The following is a 16,835-nucleotide window of genomic DNA, read 5'->3' as shown; positions in this document are numbered from 1 at the left end:
ACACAGGCCCAGACTGCCTTTAAAAACAAAAGTTCTAGTCCAAATTCAACACTGTGGCCTCAAGTCCACACACATGAATAAAGGGAGGATACACTTAGGTCTTCAAGGTCTATAAAGTGTACTAATAGAGAGAAAAAAATAATAATAAGAGCAGGACCAACTTATCATTTATTTTCTGTATCCATCAACTCTCCTTTCTGAGCTCCATTCATTTCTAGTCCTACAATCCTATTAAATCTTGGTCTAGCAAATGCCCACATAAAAATATATTCCCACCAGGGTGGATACAGATGAGAATTCCAAATGTGTCATCTCAGAAGAGGAATATAGATGCTAAAGCAAGAAACAAAGCGGTAAGTTGAAGAAATAAGTCAGGTAACCTAAAATTTCCTGGCATCCGTCAGCCTGGCAGGCTGGACAAGGAAATAATTGGAAATGGGGATGATGGGAAGGTACCGTGGGGTTAAGGGGGTTTTGTGCCTTCCCTGAATCACACCAGGCCTACAGACACATCAATATGTGTACGGCAGTCACTGGCTGCATCCACAGACAGACATAACGTTGCTAAAGGATTAATCGAGTCTTTTATTCTGAAATAATGGTGAAACTCTACTGTATTTTCAGTTCTGATAAGCGATACCCAAAGAGGGCCAGGAGGTCAAACCCAAATTGCATTCTCCTGCCTGTCTCAATTTGAGGGAGTAAATCTCCTTTCAACCGCAAGATAAATCAATTATAAATACAAGCAGATCATAAAGGAAGGCTCATTATTTCTTTCCCAGAGATTGTACAGAATAAAGAGGGGAGGATTGATGTAGCCAACCATTTTGCCTCCCCCCTCCCACCCCTTATTTTGTAGTTACTCTCTGCAGTAGATTTGAATAACTCTTCATACATCTTGTTAGGGGCATTTTGCTTCTAGCAGAGGTGGAAATGCAAGACCTATTGCACATTTTCTCGTGTGTGACTTAGTCAACAAGTTTATAAATGGAGACAAGAGTGGCTGGGGTGGTTTCTCTGGTAGAAATGTGCTCCTTGAGGGTTGAGACATACGGAACATAGAGAGAATGACCTAAAACAAGAGGAGCATTTCATTCCCAGATGCTGACAAAACAAATGACACAATGAACTATGAACTAAGTTACACAACGAACTAACTTTCAGGGTTCACCTGACTGCTTTTCATTCTTTACTAACGGTAAAAAGCTAGAGGTCGGGCTTCTCTTTTCTCTTCCTGGAGAGGTAATAGGTAGACTGAGAACAGAATAATTCCAGAAAGATGCCCCTCACCCACACACTCACACCCAGTCAGGTTGCTAGATCTCTCCATTTTCTGATGTTGCCTGCTACCTGTAGAGTATTGGTGTAGATGTGAACCTTCTGTGAAACTTGAATAGGATACAGAAATGTAGCCACAATCTTCCCACCCCCTCCTTCCACACAGTCCTCCCCCTGCCCCCTCCCAACCTAGCCCTGCGGATTTGCTCTCCCAGCTATCTCTGGCTCCATCTACTTTTTTTTTTTAATTTTAGTGTAGTTAACGTAAAGTGCCATCTGCTTCTTTATACACCTAGAGCCATAGTCCTAGTACAATGCTCCTCACTCCGACTTGACTCCCTTTGACAACCTTCCAACTGATCTTTGTACCCTCAGTCCCGATTCTTCCCATCCATTCATTACTTTGGACTCGGCTATTTCTATTTAATGCTCTTCAGAGACTACTGATTGTCCTCAGGATCAAGTTCAGATTCCTTAGCACAGATGGTACAGTATGAAAGATCTAACCTTCATTTACCTCTCTAGCTCTCCCCCTCCCCCCGGCCCATTTTCCCTTCTCTGACTTCAGTGCACCGGGCCTTCTGAACTACTAGAGGCTCCCCAATGCCCTATGGTCTTGACTTTGGATCTCTTCATGTACTTGCCATAATGTGGTATGTTATCATCTCCATGCATTCCACAATCCCATTACTCCACCCTTGTCTTTATACACACACACCTGCATTCATATACACACATCCCTTCCTCACATAGTTTCTGCAAACCCAGTATTTAGTTATTTTATTTAGTTGTCACTTTTTAAAAAATGAGAAAAAAATTTTAAATTCGAATAAATCTTTGAAAAATCAGAAGAGATGTTAACAATGAACCTGCTTTCCTGCATGGCAAATGTCAGCTGTAGCCACGCTGTGGTCAGTTCCTTTAAGACAGGGACTCCCATCCCCACTTGGCCACATTCTCCTCCGGGACCACTTCATTCATTCATATGGCCTTCCCTGCCCTTGCAGGTATTTGATTTTTAAGCTGCTGCTCTAAGCTCTAAGATACTTTTCTCTTTACTCACCTGAATCTTGTCTACAGTTCACTAAAAGTTTGGAACAACAAGAAAAAACAACAACAACAACAAAACTGTAGCGTCATACTTAAAGCAACTGAAAGTCATGATTTCGAGGTTTGTAGTTAATCTGCAAGCTGACCACGAATCAGAACAATGCTTCTAATTTAAAATAAAAATTACATTTCAAACATACTTGTCTGCTAGAAACTTTAAAAATAACTCATTGAGAGGTGCCTGGGTAGCTCAGTTGGTTAAGCATCCAACTTCAGCTCAGGTTATAATCTTGCAGTTCATGAGATGGAGCCCTGCGTTGGGCTCTGTGCTGACATCTCAGAGCCTGGAGCCTGCTTCACATTTTGTGTCTTCCTCTCTCTCTGCCCCTCCCCCACTCATGCTCTGTTTCTCCCTGTCTCAAAAATAAATAAACATAAATTAAAAAAAGTAAAACAATAAGATAAAATTAACTCATTGAATACCCCAAGGAAAAGAAGGCATTCTTCAAATTATTCACATTGTATAGCTGAGGAAACTTAGTGTCAGAGAGATTGTTTTGGCCAGAGTCAAGAATCAAACAGATTTTCTTTTTTTTTTATTAAAAAAAATTTTTTTAACATTCATTTATTTTGAGAGAGAGAGACAGAGCACAAGCACTGGAGGGGCAGAGAGAGAGAGAGGAAGACACAGAATCCAAAGCAGGCTCCAGGCTCTGAGCTGTCAGCACAGAGCCCAACCTGGGGCTTGAACTCATGAGCTGCGAGATCATGACCTGAGCTGAAGTTGGACACTCAACCGACTGAGCCACCCAGGTGCCCCTCAAACAGATTTTCTGTGGCAGAGCCAGGTGTTGGACTGGGGTCTCTTGACCTTCAAAGCCTGCATACCTTGAAAGCTCTAAAATCCTAAAATGAATGAAATGATTAGACAACTTGAGTCATTCCTATAACCAAGGGATCCTTCTACCTTCTTACCTTTATCTCTACCATGTTCCCCCCGCCACCCATCAAGTAATATACACATAGGCATTTATTCTTTTGACCTCCACCTCACCCTTCTGGATAACTATCACTATTGGTTACATTGTTGGCCTAGCAAGAAGCAATTCTGCCTGAGACTCTTCAGCTGGCCCTTGGTATCAAGCATGTTCATTGTGATGATATTTCCTTGAACTACATACAAAGGTCACTATCATCATTCTAAGCCTGTCTTAGGAAACCTCCATGTGTCAGCTCCATACATGCTCATCGCTTCCAGAGGAACATCTCAATTTTGTTCTGGTCTTTGGCACCAAGTGCAAAAGCCTCTGTTTCTCTCGTGGGTGCCTGTTCTCTTTCCTCCTCATGCTCAAGCAAAACTCCTTCGTTGAGGTCTCCTCTTCAGGTAAAACACTGAATGTGCCAGGTTGGGCTCTGGATTCACAAAGATAATAACTCTTTCTGTTTTTCTACCTTTCTTCCTTTCTTTCTTACTTTTTTGACGTTGAACTTGGAGTAGCTTTTTTTTATATGAATCACAATAGCTAAATTAAGTACAGGTACATGTACCACCTAGATTCCAAATTCTAAAGTGACAGAGGATTTAGCATATACCTAATGGATAAAAGCAAATACACTAACCATAATTTGTCTTCTGCTTTTATCCTGCCCGTCCAACTGACAGTTTTGGTACCCGAAGGAAATCCTAGGAGAAACTTTCATTCCAAAATATGATTTTCTTAAAAACAAGGCATGTGTCTGGTTGAGTTTGGCCAGATATAGTGATTTCTTGCTCAAAAATCAATCAAGACACTCTATGTAACAATACAGGTGGCACTAACTTGATGTTTAAAAGGTCAAATAACGATGCAATAGTCAAGTTGAACTAAAAGCTTACTTCCTATACAGCACCTTCTATGCACTGTGCTTCACAGACATATTCTGATTTAATCCTCACTACAAACTGGGACCTCAAATAAAATACGAATCCTCCTCAAAAAATTGGGAAAGGGATTGTTAACTTAGAATCACATAACAACAGATTGAAAGTATTTCCTATTTGTTTGGTGGAAATGAATGTTGTGAAAAACTTATCAAGAATAATTCAGCAATGTGTATCAAGAGCCATGAAAACATTATTATCATTGGCCTTATTCTACCTTTTTAAACAAATATCCCAACATGGAGCTAGTGGTGATGATTACACCCCAAAATAATTAATTTAGCTTCATACATAGTCATTACAAATAGTGTATTATGTGCACAAATAGTATAATTATCTACCTAGAAAATCCCCTCGAAACAATAATGACAAATTATTACAATTAAAAATATAAGAATGTGGATGGATATAAACATCAACCTGCGAAATCAATCATGGTTCTATACAGCAACGATAACCAACTGGAAGACGGAATAGCTAGGAAAAAATCCTATTTAACAACAAAAGCAGCAAAACACCTTGAAATTAACAAGACGTGTATATATAAAGGAAATGATACAATTTTACCTTCACTCCTAAGGATACCTGAAGAAACAAAACATGCTTCAGTATGAGTCAGTAATGTATAGCTAGTTTCTTTAACACAATACAATCTAATCAATAGCCCCCAAAATTATTTTCATAGAACATGAAAAGCGAAATCTAAAACCCCACAAGAAGAGATACAGGATTAAAAACAGGAGCGAAGTAGGTGTGTGTGTGTGTGTGTGTGTGTGTGTGTGTGTGTGTACGCACGCACGTGTAAGGGGAAACCTTTCCTATTCAGTATCAAAATATGCCCTGTAAGTGTGTGCCCTGTAAGTGGTGCAGTACTTAGGGGAAAAAATCTATGTAAATAAAACAGAAACCAGAAATTTCTGGGTTTTGTTTTTGGTTTTGTTTTTGTGTTCGGTTTTAGTAAGCTCTAGAGCCAACGTGGGGCTGGAACTCTTGACCCTGAAATCAAGAGTTGAATGCTTTCATGACTGAACCAGCCAGGCACCCCAAGAAACTAGAAACTTCTAAGAATTCCAGAAACAGACTCTTTATATAGAAAGATGGCTTTTACATTATAACATACATTAGAGTTCTAAGTAACTAGGAAAAAGAGGAACCATGAAATAAATGGAGATGGGAAATTATTTTGGAAAATAAATAAAATAAAATACAATCCTACCTCAAAACCTTAAACAAATTCCAGATGCATTAAGGATATAAAATAAACATGGCAACAAAACAAGCAAAAACTGAAAATATTAGGTAAAACACTAGACAGCAGTTTAATATGCTATTTATATTGACATGTATGGTCTCCGAGGCATATTTGAAGCCAAAAGCAAACGAAAACAAACAAACAAAAAACAGTGAGAAAGCTGTGGTATAATACCTACAAATATATCGTTTATGTAAATATAGCCACAAATAATAATATTGTACAGTGCTTCCTCAGGGTACTTAAATGTATGTAAGAACATTGAACACTGTCTAGAAAGTCTCATACTGGGCTAATATCGGTTGCCTCTAATAAGAGTATTTGGAGGTATTATTGACTAATTCTCAGTGAACATGTATTTGCATATTGATTGTACCCTTTAAAATAAATCTTTTCATTTATTATGTACATTATGTATAATGCTGTTGCTCTCCTTTTTCTAAAAGTCATTTTGGAAGTAATCTTCTATCAGTTTCAAATATAACTCCTTGCTACAGAATTGTGTATATCTCTGAAAGCCATTTATTAATCCACGTGGTATTTGGGCATTAAGGAAAACCTGTCTCAGCATCAGCATGTTTTTGTCTGGAGTGTGGGTCAGGGTGTGTCAGAGGTATTTATCTTGCTACTTGGGTTTTCTGTAAAGTAAAGAGGCTTGCTTTTTTGTTGTTTTTTCTTCAAGACTACCAGCTAAAAAACAAATATTTGCTTTCTTTTTAACAGAATGGTGGCAAGGCCCAACATTTTGCCCAGGCAGAGCGCTAAATATGCATTCTGTGGAAATACTCTTTTGGTTATTATTTACATCCAGGAGGAGGGGGAAAGACAAGCAAGCACTTGAATGGTGCTTCTGTTTCTGTTGCTAATGTGGAGCCATAGGGAACAAATCCCACTGCAGTTCAAGGTGGCTGATTAGGGTTTTGCATATCATCTGGAGGAACCCCTGAAGGAATATCAAGATGATGAGGCAGCAAAAGTCCCATAATCCTAACGACGGGTCTAGAGTAGCCACGGGAGCCATTTTGACGAACAGGAACATGTCCCATCTTGCCAAGATGAGTGCCAAGCCATGCCTCACCGTACTCCCCTCTGCCAGTTTTTGAAGATGAAAAATCACTATCAAAAATAGCTTTAAAGAAAAGATACAAAGGTTCCCGTGAAAGAGGAGCCTTCCTGCAAGGGCAATGGAATGAAAAATACCGTATGAGCTTCCGGTCTTTTCTAGAATCAGCTGGAACATCTACATTCTTCCCAGCTGGCTGCCCGGCGACATCCTTGTCCTATTAGCACCAATGTCTGGATTTTCTGTATGCTAGGGCCCCTGGCAGTCACTGGCTAGTTTTCTCCAGCATGGCCTTACTGAGAACAAATACGGTCCCAGGAGCTAAAGCACACACCCATTTAAAGAAATCAGCAGATAAAGAAAAAGCTCTATAATTATGAGCTTTCAGAATTTTCCCCAATCTTTCACCTGACCCAGAGGAATTTTATGAGTGATACCAGGAGATCCTAAAGTATTAAAAAAAAAAAACCTTAAATTCACTAAATAGGAGAGTAGCAATGGCAGGTCAGGGCCAACCAGTTCTCAAGTCCAATCTATTAACGCTGTCATGACATTTTGATGCATTTGTACAGTAATCACTCTGGGTCTTTTTCTTATCCCAAGCTTTCTTTGGGGAAGTGATGGCTGCAGTGTGACTAGGGATGTACCATCAAACGTGTGTGTTCTTTTGCCAGAAAAAAAAAATTAGCTGTAACTTGGAAATTAAGCAAAAAACATGGATGATGTTTATCTAGTAGAGATGCAAATAATTTCCTTCCAGTAGAACAGATAACTCCAAAGATGGCCTGATTTGAGCAACACTTGTATATTTAACACCAAAACCTTATCCTAACTTTTTTTGTTGTTGTTAAATTGCCTATACATATCCTAGATTTTCATATGCTCTCTGAACTGGCCATCACATCTTACTGGCTTTCTTGCTAACAAATGAGTTAAATAAAGTCTCTGACACAAGTTTATTTTCTATTTGCCCATGACTCATGATTTTATATATTTGAAGACTATTTGTATATATTTAATGATTATTTATTTTGATACAGAGCAAGAGAAAGAGAGAGAGAGAACGTGAATGGAAGAGGGGCAGAGAAAGAGAGAAACCCAAAGTTCCTGAGATCATGACCTGAGCTGAAATCAAAGGTCAGATGCTTAACTGATGGAGTCACTCTGGCGCCCCTTGAAGATTATATTTTAACACATATTACAAGCATCAGTTAAAATGTTGTTCTTATTATGAGAACTTAAAAACTGTGATGGACAAGTCTTCATCCCCCAATGTATAGTAAGTAGAATAACAATAATAATAATAATAATAATAATAATAATAATAATATAAATATAGGGAGCTTTTAGTCTTTGTAAACATGAGGCAAGCTGGATGTATATCATCCACATTTCCCTCTTGGAATGCAGGTATCCAGAGAGGTTAAATGGCCTTCAGGAATAAAAGGAAGGAAACAAGGTAGCTTTGCTGAAAAGAAGGTAGCAAAGAAAAAGAGGGTGAATAGACCCAGAGGCAAAAAGTGATGGAACCAGACCAAAACCATTATGCAGCTTGCTCTGGAGGGAAGGAAAAGCTATAGATGTCAGGGACCCCAGAATATTGGCGGTATTGTAAAAAGAAATGGAAACACACATAAATATAATCCATCCATTGGCCTGCACTATAACTTCTAGAAAGGGGCTCCTCTAGGGCAAGAGCTTTTTCTTACTCAGGATTGTGTAGGTGAGCACCCAGTGAGTAGACAGCCAAATCTGGCCTTCAGGGCAACAACTTCACCCTACCAGTAGTGTCAACTCCCACCTGTTTGATAACTTAATTTCCCCAGGGAGGGATATGAAGATGAAAGGCAGGGAAGGGAGGGTCTCTGAGGACAAAGGTTTTGGGGGATGGCAAGTGGAATGGGAAGCAGAATGGCACTGGACCCCATTGCTTTAAGATACTTTAAGATGCTTCAGGGCTCAAAGTAGGGCTCTGGTGCAATGCAGATGGCAGCGGGGAATGTGCTGTCCTGAGGCTCCCCTAGGAAGAGGCCACTCACGGGTACCCAAATAAACAACAGGACAGGAAAGCACTGCCTGCTTTGAGGTTTTGGACATTTGGGCTCCAGTCGTACTCCTGGAAACCTGAATAAGCAAGTGACTGGCCAATCTGAGAGAAGTGTTCCCTGCACACCGAGTTGTGCACACGATTCCCAGGCTGCCTTCTAAGCACCGATTCCTTTAGAGACTGTACGAAGACTCCTACTAACCTCATTCCCCAGTGTAAGGAGGAGAGAGGCAGGGAGTCAGCACACACATGTATGAGGGATACAGTCTGGAAGCTGCCTCCAGATCAGACTTGAGAGCCACACCTCCTTAGCTCTGCTCACCACCCGCCCCTGCCCTCACCCTTGAATATCAACCCTATACTGCACCCTATGGGAACCTTAATGGTTCCCTAATGGGAACCTCTGCTCCCCATTCAAAGCCTGTACTTTTATTAAAAATTTTATTTATTTATTTATTTATTTATTTATTTATTTATATGCTTATTTATTCTTGAGAGAGAGAGAGAGAGAGACAGAGTATGAGTGGGAGGGGGCCAGAAAGAGAGAGAGGAGGGAATACACAGAATCTGAAGCAGGATCCAGGCTCTGAGCTGTCAGCGCACAGCCCAACATGGGGCTCAAACTCACGAATAGCAAGATCATGACCTAAGCCAAAGTCGGACGCCCATCCAACTGAGGGACCCAGGTGCCCCTAAAGCCCGTACTTCTTAAATAGCAAATGTATCTTATTTTCATGCTCCTGTTGTCCAGCCCAGGGCTGAGAGCAGAATGTACATTCAGAAAAAAAAAAAAAAAAAAAAATGAATTGTGACCAAAAGAAAAAGAAATAGTGAGAGAAAAGAGTAAGGACACAGTGGCAGATGGAATGGGGCATCAGACATCTTGCAGTGAGCATTTTCTCCCCAATCCAGCAAAAATGGTGCATAACCTGCTATAAAGAATGTCTTGGTCCTCAGGCACCTGGGTGGCTCAGTTGGTTAAGTGTCCGACTTTGGCTCAGGTCATGATCTCATAGCTCATGGGTTCAAGCCCCGTGTAGGGCTCTGTGCTGACAGCTCAGAGCCTGCAGCCCGCTTTGGATACTGTATCTGCCTCTCACTCTACCTCTCCCCAACTCATATTCTGTCTCTCTCTCTCTCTATCAAAAATAAATAAACATTAAAAAAAAGAAAAAGAAGAAGAATGTATTAGTCCTTCAGGTGTTTTGGACAAGGAAGGAAGAGGGGATAAGGCTGATACGTGACAGAATAAAAAATAAACTTGCCTTAAAATACTACTTCAATTAAAACAAAAACTGAAAATTACTTCAATTGAAAACAAAACAAAATAAAACAAAACTGGGTTGGCTTTTTGCTGCTGCCTCACTGGCAACAGGGGCTCAGAGAAGGACAGTCTCTGAAGGTCATGCCGGCTCAGATGTCTCCACAAATGGGTGTCGGATGTGGTCGGCTTTCAGTTTATTTCATGAAACTTACAGTATCATTGAATCACAAATGGAGGGACTTGTCTGGGCACATTCTCTGATCTGATAAATGAGCCCATCTTTGCCCACCAGAGCACAGGGAAAACAATAGCAACCGCCATGTGAATCCAGTGAAAACCCCTCAGAGCAAGCTTGTGGATACCATGTAACAATTTGAAAGCCGGGTTTTGAAAATTCCTTTACCTTTGAAAGCTGGTTGCTAAGACAACGGCAGTTGTAACTTTCCCTTTTACAAAGGCCTTACCCCAGCTTTTGGGGCATTCACATATCAGATACACTACCATGTGGGGACACTTTTGCTGATTTGCGCAAAGGAAGGATAAAACCCAGTGTGGGGCAAGATCCCTCCCCTGGGAGCTTTTACACTAATTGAATGTGTCCTTTAAATGTCAAACCTCATAAATTTCCAGGCCAAGCAGTGCCTCATTATCCCACTGGGGTGGGGCCACAAATAATTTCCCATTTAAAATGATTTTGCTTGCAACTCCCAATTAATAAACCTTGATAGAGAATTCCAAGTAGGAGAAAAATTTAATCTTTGGAATTGATTTGTGGAGTATTGATTATAAAGCCCGGTGGCAGATGGAATAACTGAGGCTCTGTAAAGGTAACTGACTTAAAATAAAGCTAGTAGCTGTGGTGTCTGGGTGGCTCAGTTGGTTAAGCATCTGACTTCGGCTCAGGTCATGATCTCACAGTTTGGGAGTTCAAGCCCCGTGTGGGGCTCTGTGCTGACAGCCTAGAGCCTGCTTTCAGTTCTGTGTCTCCTGCTCTCTCTGCCCCTCCCCTGCTTACACTTTGTCTCTGTCTTTCAGAAATAAACATTTAAAAAATTTAAAAAAAAGGTATGAATGAACACAATGCAAACTTGACTCCAAGGATTCCATCAGCTTTAAAGAGTGTTTCAGAGAAGAAAGGGGAAGAAGGCATTATATTATGGTTAATTTTGGGGAGACATGAGGAATACATTTTGCTTAAGAAGATTACTATGATTAAAAAAAAAGTGTGTGTGTGTGGTTGTGTGTGGTTGTGTGTGGTTGTGTGTCTTGTGCAAGAAATCTCTATGATTCTGGCTCAGGTTGGGCTTTCCAGCAAGCAGGCTATGGATGGATGTAAAGGGGAGAGTGGTATGTTAAAGATGCCCTTGGGAACCACACCTGTGGATGGGAGGGGAGGAAATCAGGGGTGGGCAGAGAGGGCGAGAGTGGCAGTGCAGGCCTGACATTAGACTAGAGCAGCCCACAGAGAACACTAGAGCTAGAAAAGCCCATCAGAGATGTGCCCCCTTGGGTCAAAATGGCCAAACCTTTATACCCTGGACTCAAATGGTCGTTGCATGTGGGCTTCCTTGCCAAGGATGTGGCTTTGCCCCGGTGTTTCTCTGCAACCGAGGCAGTGCCTGAAGGGGCAGACATGAGAAAAATGTGTGCCAACAGCATTCCTGTGACAGGCAACAAGTAATCCTTGAAAGGGGACTTTAGCAGCACATTCCTGGGTCTACCACAAGTTCCTAAGCCTCTCTCTGCACCATAAATAGGTCCTGAGATGACCCTCACCATGTAGCCTGACACATGGTTGATGGAGGAGAAAACTGAATCCAAATGTGGCCCTTCTCATCTCTTCTGCAAAACCACCTTCCCCTACACAAGTGGTTTTGAAGCCAAATCCCTTCCTCCCCGGATCAGAAGGAACTTGGTAACAACATGAGAACTGAGTGTAACACTTTGCTGAAGATTGTGGTTACATTTCTTCCCCTCTATCACTCTGTTCAGGGCTTCTCACCTCCTTCCTTGAATCCTCAGCTTTGTCACCAAAGCCTTGGAGAAACCAAAACAGGATCACTAGGTGGTAGGTGGGGTCCCAGTATCCACATGCCTTGTTGGGTCTGCTTTGTTCCAACCTGGACTTTCTCTGATTGCTAACTCAATGGCGTCTTGGCTTAGGGAAAGGCACAAACAACTTCTCACCTCCCTCTGTCCCTCAGACTGGGCCCTTGAATGTCCGGGAGTACTGACTTTATTTTCCAGAAAGATCTGGATTTACTTTCTTTTTATGATTATCACCCCAGCGCTACAGAAATGACACTGCCCTAATTTTTTCTTTAGTCATAAACTTTGATGATGGCATTGCTAGAGGAATGCTTCTAGCATTGGGTTTTTGTGTAGTCTTAACCTCCGGGCTTCTCTCCCTGGGTTGCATGAGAAAATGATGCCGTTTGCCACACTGTACCCTCCTTTAAAAAAGACAAGACTTGTGATAACATTTTACCGAAGGCAATCAATCAATCAATCAATCAATCAAACCAAATAAGAAAACACTTTACTGGCCATTGTCAACCCAATGGTCTGTACCAGCATATGATGAAATCAGTTTCAGTTAAAACAGAAGAGGTTGTAGGTAAACATTTCAAGTAAGTGTCTGGACCCTTGGCGGGGGGGGGGGGGGGGGGTAAAAAACACTAAAATGGGCTATTGGTATAGGTTAAATGGATTCAACTGTGAACACCTTAAAGAAGAGACAAAATTCTGCAGAAGGGGTCATTTAACCATCCACTCCTCTGAATATAAAAACAGAGCCAATGTTCTTTCAAAACACTTTCAAGCTATAAGAGTGTGATTTTGTGGAGCAGGGAATGTATTGGGGAAGGAAAATGCATGAGGAACCTGGTAGTTCATCACTGTTTTGTGTGTACTGGCTGTTCCTCTAGGTACTTCATATGTAGCAACGAAGCAAAGCATAGAGTCCTGATGGACTCCTTACCTTTGAGAAACTAAACTTGTTTGGTACATTAGATGTTATAATCAGAAATGTATAGGACGTTGAGAAGACAATGATTTCTTTTAATGACAGACGTAATGGTAAGTAAGATCCTCCAGGCACAGTGGCTTATATAATAAGTAGGCTAAAAAGTAATTTTTCAGTGACTTTTTAATGTGAAAGGGATATCTACCTCCTCCTGTGCTTTGCAACACATTATATCCTCTCAAATAGAAAACTCTACTGGCCTGCATCAGGAAAGCCATCCCCTTGAGGCACTCACGAGGATAAACGTAAGTGACTTCTCATATACTCTGGCAGCTCGTGTGTGTGTGTGTGCCAGAACCCACTTACATGGTGCCAGAGCTGAGTGTTACTGTTCTCTTTCCTGACTGGCTTCACCACTGACCCCTCCAAGTCAGTCATGCTTCACCTGAAAATAGGATGAAACAGTTCCCCACCAGCATCGAGGTAGGAACAGAAGTTTTAGGGATCATTTTAGACTTTATGATGTATCAAGAATCATTTTGTTTTCTTTCACAGTCTAGTATTTTCCCCAAGGAGCTAGAAATTGGGAACTGCAGTTTCCTTTGACATACATACACAACTGAGTGCAAAACAACAACAACAACAACAAACAACTCCAAAACAAAAGTCCATGAAAGGGAGCAATCAACAAAAACTAAAAGGCAACCGACGGAATGGGAAAAGATATTTGCAAATGGCATATCAGACAAAGGGCTAGTATCCAAAATCTATAAAGAACTCACCAAATTCCACACCCAAAAAACAAATAATCCAGTGAAGAAATGGGCAGAAAACATGAATAGACAATTCTCTAAAGAAGACATCTGGATGGCCAACAGGCACATGAAATGATGCTCAATGTCGCTCCTCATCAGGGAAATACAAATCAAAACCACACTCAGATATCACCTCACGCCAGTCAGAGTCGCCAAAATGAACAAATCAGGAGACTGTAGATGCTGGAGAGGATGTGGAGAAACGGGAACTCTCTTGCACTGTTGGTGGGAATGAAAACTGGTGCAGCTGCTCTGGAAAACACTGTGGAGGTTCCTCAAAACTTAAAAATAGATCTACCCTATGACCCAGAAATAGCACTACTAGGAATTTACCCAAGGGATACAGGAGTGCTGATGCATAGGGGAACTTATACCCCAATGTTTATAGCAGCACTTTGAACAATAGGCAAATTATGGAAAGAACCTAAATGTCCATCAACTGATGAATAGATAAAGAAATTGTGGTTTACATACACAATGGAATACTACCTGGTATTGAGAAAGAATGAAACATGGTGTTTTGTAGCAACGTGGATGGAACTGGAGAGTGTTATGCTAAGTGAAATAAGTCATACAGAGAAAGACAGTTACCATATATTTTCACTCTTATGTGGATCCTGAGAACATAACAGAAGACCTGGGGGAGGGGAAGGGAAAAAAGGTTAGAGAAGGAGGGAGGCAAACCATAAGAGACTCTTAAAAACTGAGAATAAACTGAGGGTTGATGGGGGTGGGAGGGAGGGGAAAGTGGGTGATGGGCATTGAGGAGGGCACCAGTTGGGATAAGCACTGGGTGTTGTATGGAAACCAATTTGACAATAAATTTCATATTAAAAACAACAACAACAACAAACAACTCCAAAACAAAAGTCCATGAAAGACAAAAAAAAAAAAAAAAAAAAAAGGCAGTAAAATCACATGAAAATGAGCCTCACAGGCCCATATCTTTACGAAATGTCTATTCTATAATTGCAGCAAATTTGGAAAGACACAATATCCGATTTGGGGAGAATGAGGATAAGGATGATTACATTCTTAATATAAATAATGGAAATCACATATCCTCGAATCCTGAGGGATCAGTTACCAGATCCTTTGTTTCCATTCTGGAGATAAAGACAAACGGGCGTAACAAGGCTAGTGTTTTTCTACCCAGGTCCTGTGGCCTATTGGCAATTGACCTGGGGTACACACCCATATGTCTCCATTTGACTTTCCACAGCAGGTACTAGTTCTTGGAGTCCTCTTGTGTCATCTGCACACTGACTGGCACATTCGTAGAGAACAGCAAGCAGAGGGGTGAAACCTCCGGGAGTTTCCACGATGTGACAATGACATGCTCACAGCATACATTTCAGAATCCATGTGCTATGAAGTTTCTCCTGCTCTGTCACAAAAAATGTGACTGGTCGGATGACATGACTGCCAGTGTCCTTAACCATCATGGTGATAAAAGTCTGAAGATAAAATTACTGATTCCAGGAATTGAGCATGCATTGACTCATGTATGAGCACTTTAAGTTGTCCCATTCCAATGACAGGGGCAGTGCAAAGAGGTACATCCTATTCTATAAAATTCAAGCTGTTTCTGGTACTCAGTAAGCACTCAGGAGCACAGCTCAATACCAGGGATTACAATGCTGACTGATGCTCTGTTTTGATTGAAAGATCCTTTCATGGCCAAAGGTATGCAGACAGCCATGTCCAAATGAATACTTAAGTACGGCTACCTTCAATCTATCCCTATGAAGAAGTACCCACCAATGATGTCTTTTTTCTGCCTAGCAAATATAAATATCTGGTGTCTCTAGGTTTCTGAATGATAGGGAATGCAACTCTTCATTTTGATGGCTAGAGCTAAGCAGGGGGGTTTTGTTTTTGTTTTTGAACCACTGAATTACACAAAATAGAAACACTGGGACTTCAGCATTTTTGGCCATTGGACACATTTCTAAATGGGCACACTGCTGTATACTAAACAACAGAATTCAAACCAACAGACTAAAGTGACCTCCAATAGTGTGCATTTTTTTTTTCTTCTTCAAGTACATTAAGACAAATTCAATAAAGCAGAGTAACATCTGAGATGGAACTTATTGGAGAGAAACATAACAGAAACAGGCGCTCTCACCACAGCTGACCTTGGCTTCAGCTCGAGCAAGGAATGTCCTCCAGAGCCATCGACATGCTCCTACAACTCCCTGCCCTTGTGATCAATTCAACTGAAACGTCTTGAGATAAACACCTGCCAGGAAACACAGCTGCGTCTTTTCCCTTTTTGACTTGCACAAAGTTTATCACATATGCAGGTCATATGATAATTTCATAATGACATGAAATTTGCATGAAAGGATAAAAAATATTGTTCCATCTTTATATACACCTTTCCTCCAGAAAGATTCATAAATACTGCCTGAAGATAAATTAAACTTTGGCATGGAATATAATTTATGAAAATTACAAACTACTTGAATTGATTTCACCAAAAAAGACATTAAATCTTGATGACTAGCAAACTTCTTCAGAGAAATGAAATGTGATGTTTAAATAGAATTAAAGCAGCAATATAAATTTTCAAAAATATTTTAAGAGTAAAGCATATCACTCATGTAGGTTATTAATTACGTAAATGCCTTATAATCATAAAAATGCTTTTAATCACTTATATCATAGCTTCTGCTAGAGCAGTAAAACATGACAGATGAAGAAAGAAATATGATTCTTCTTGAGAAGAAAAAATATGACATATTTTGTTACTTTTTTTTCTTTTAGCTGGTGTGCTTTTAGCGACTGCTTTTGTCAGAGTTAAAAGTTGCAAAAACCCAATGTAAGGAAAGAGGTAAGAAATACCCATTGATTGCTGATGACATTTCATTACTAGTAGTAAAGCTATGTAGTGTGACTGTTGGCTAAAAAATGACTAAGGAAAGAAAATTAAATCTGGGTTGACTAGCACATTTTGGGACTTATTTATATCAGTGTTCTAAGCATCTGAACTTCAAGTTTTATACAAGAGCGGCTTCTTAGCTTTGATAATATTACAATAACCCTAATATTTACAGCTACATTTTGTACTTTAAAGCTTCACAAGCCCTGTTCCACCTACTTTCAAAAAGTCATTTCTAAATTATAGCAAAGAGGCTGACATTTCCTACCTGGATTCATGTGGCTAAATTCTCT

At 40.5% G+C, this 16,835-nt stretch overlaps 1 protein-coding gene across 3 annotated transcripts in view; it reads right to left on the bottom strand.

The window, feature by feature from the left end:
* The window catches only part of CNTNAP5 (contactin associated protein family member 5), an 809,440-nt gene that overhangs the window by 111,398 nt on the left and 681,207 nt on the right, over positions 1 to 16,835 (bottom strand). The window lies entirely within an intron of this gene.

Source organism: Panthera onca, chromosome C1 (assembly GCF_046562875.1).
Source record: "Panthera onca isolate mPanOnc1 chromosome C1, mPanOnc1 haplotype 2, whole genome shotgun sequence".
Classification (NCBI taxonomy): domain Eukaryota; kingdom Metazoa; phylum Chordata; class Mammalia; order Carnivora; family Felidae; genus Panthera; species Panthera onca.
The sequence above is the reverse complement of the archived record's forward strand: the minus strand, read 5'-3'. Positions and strand labels throughout refer to the sequence as shown.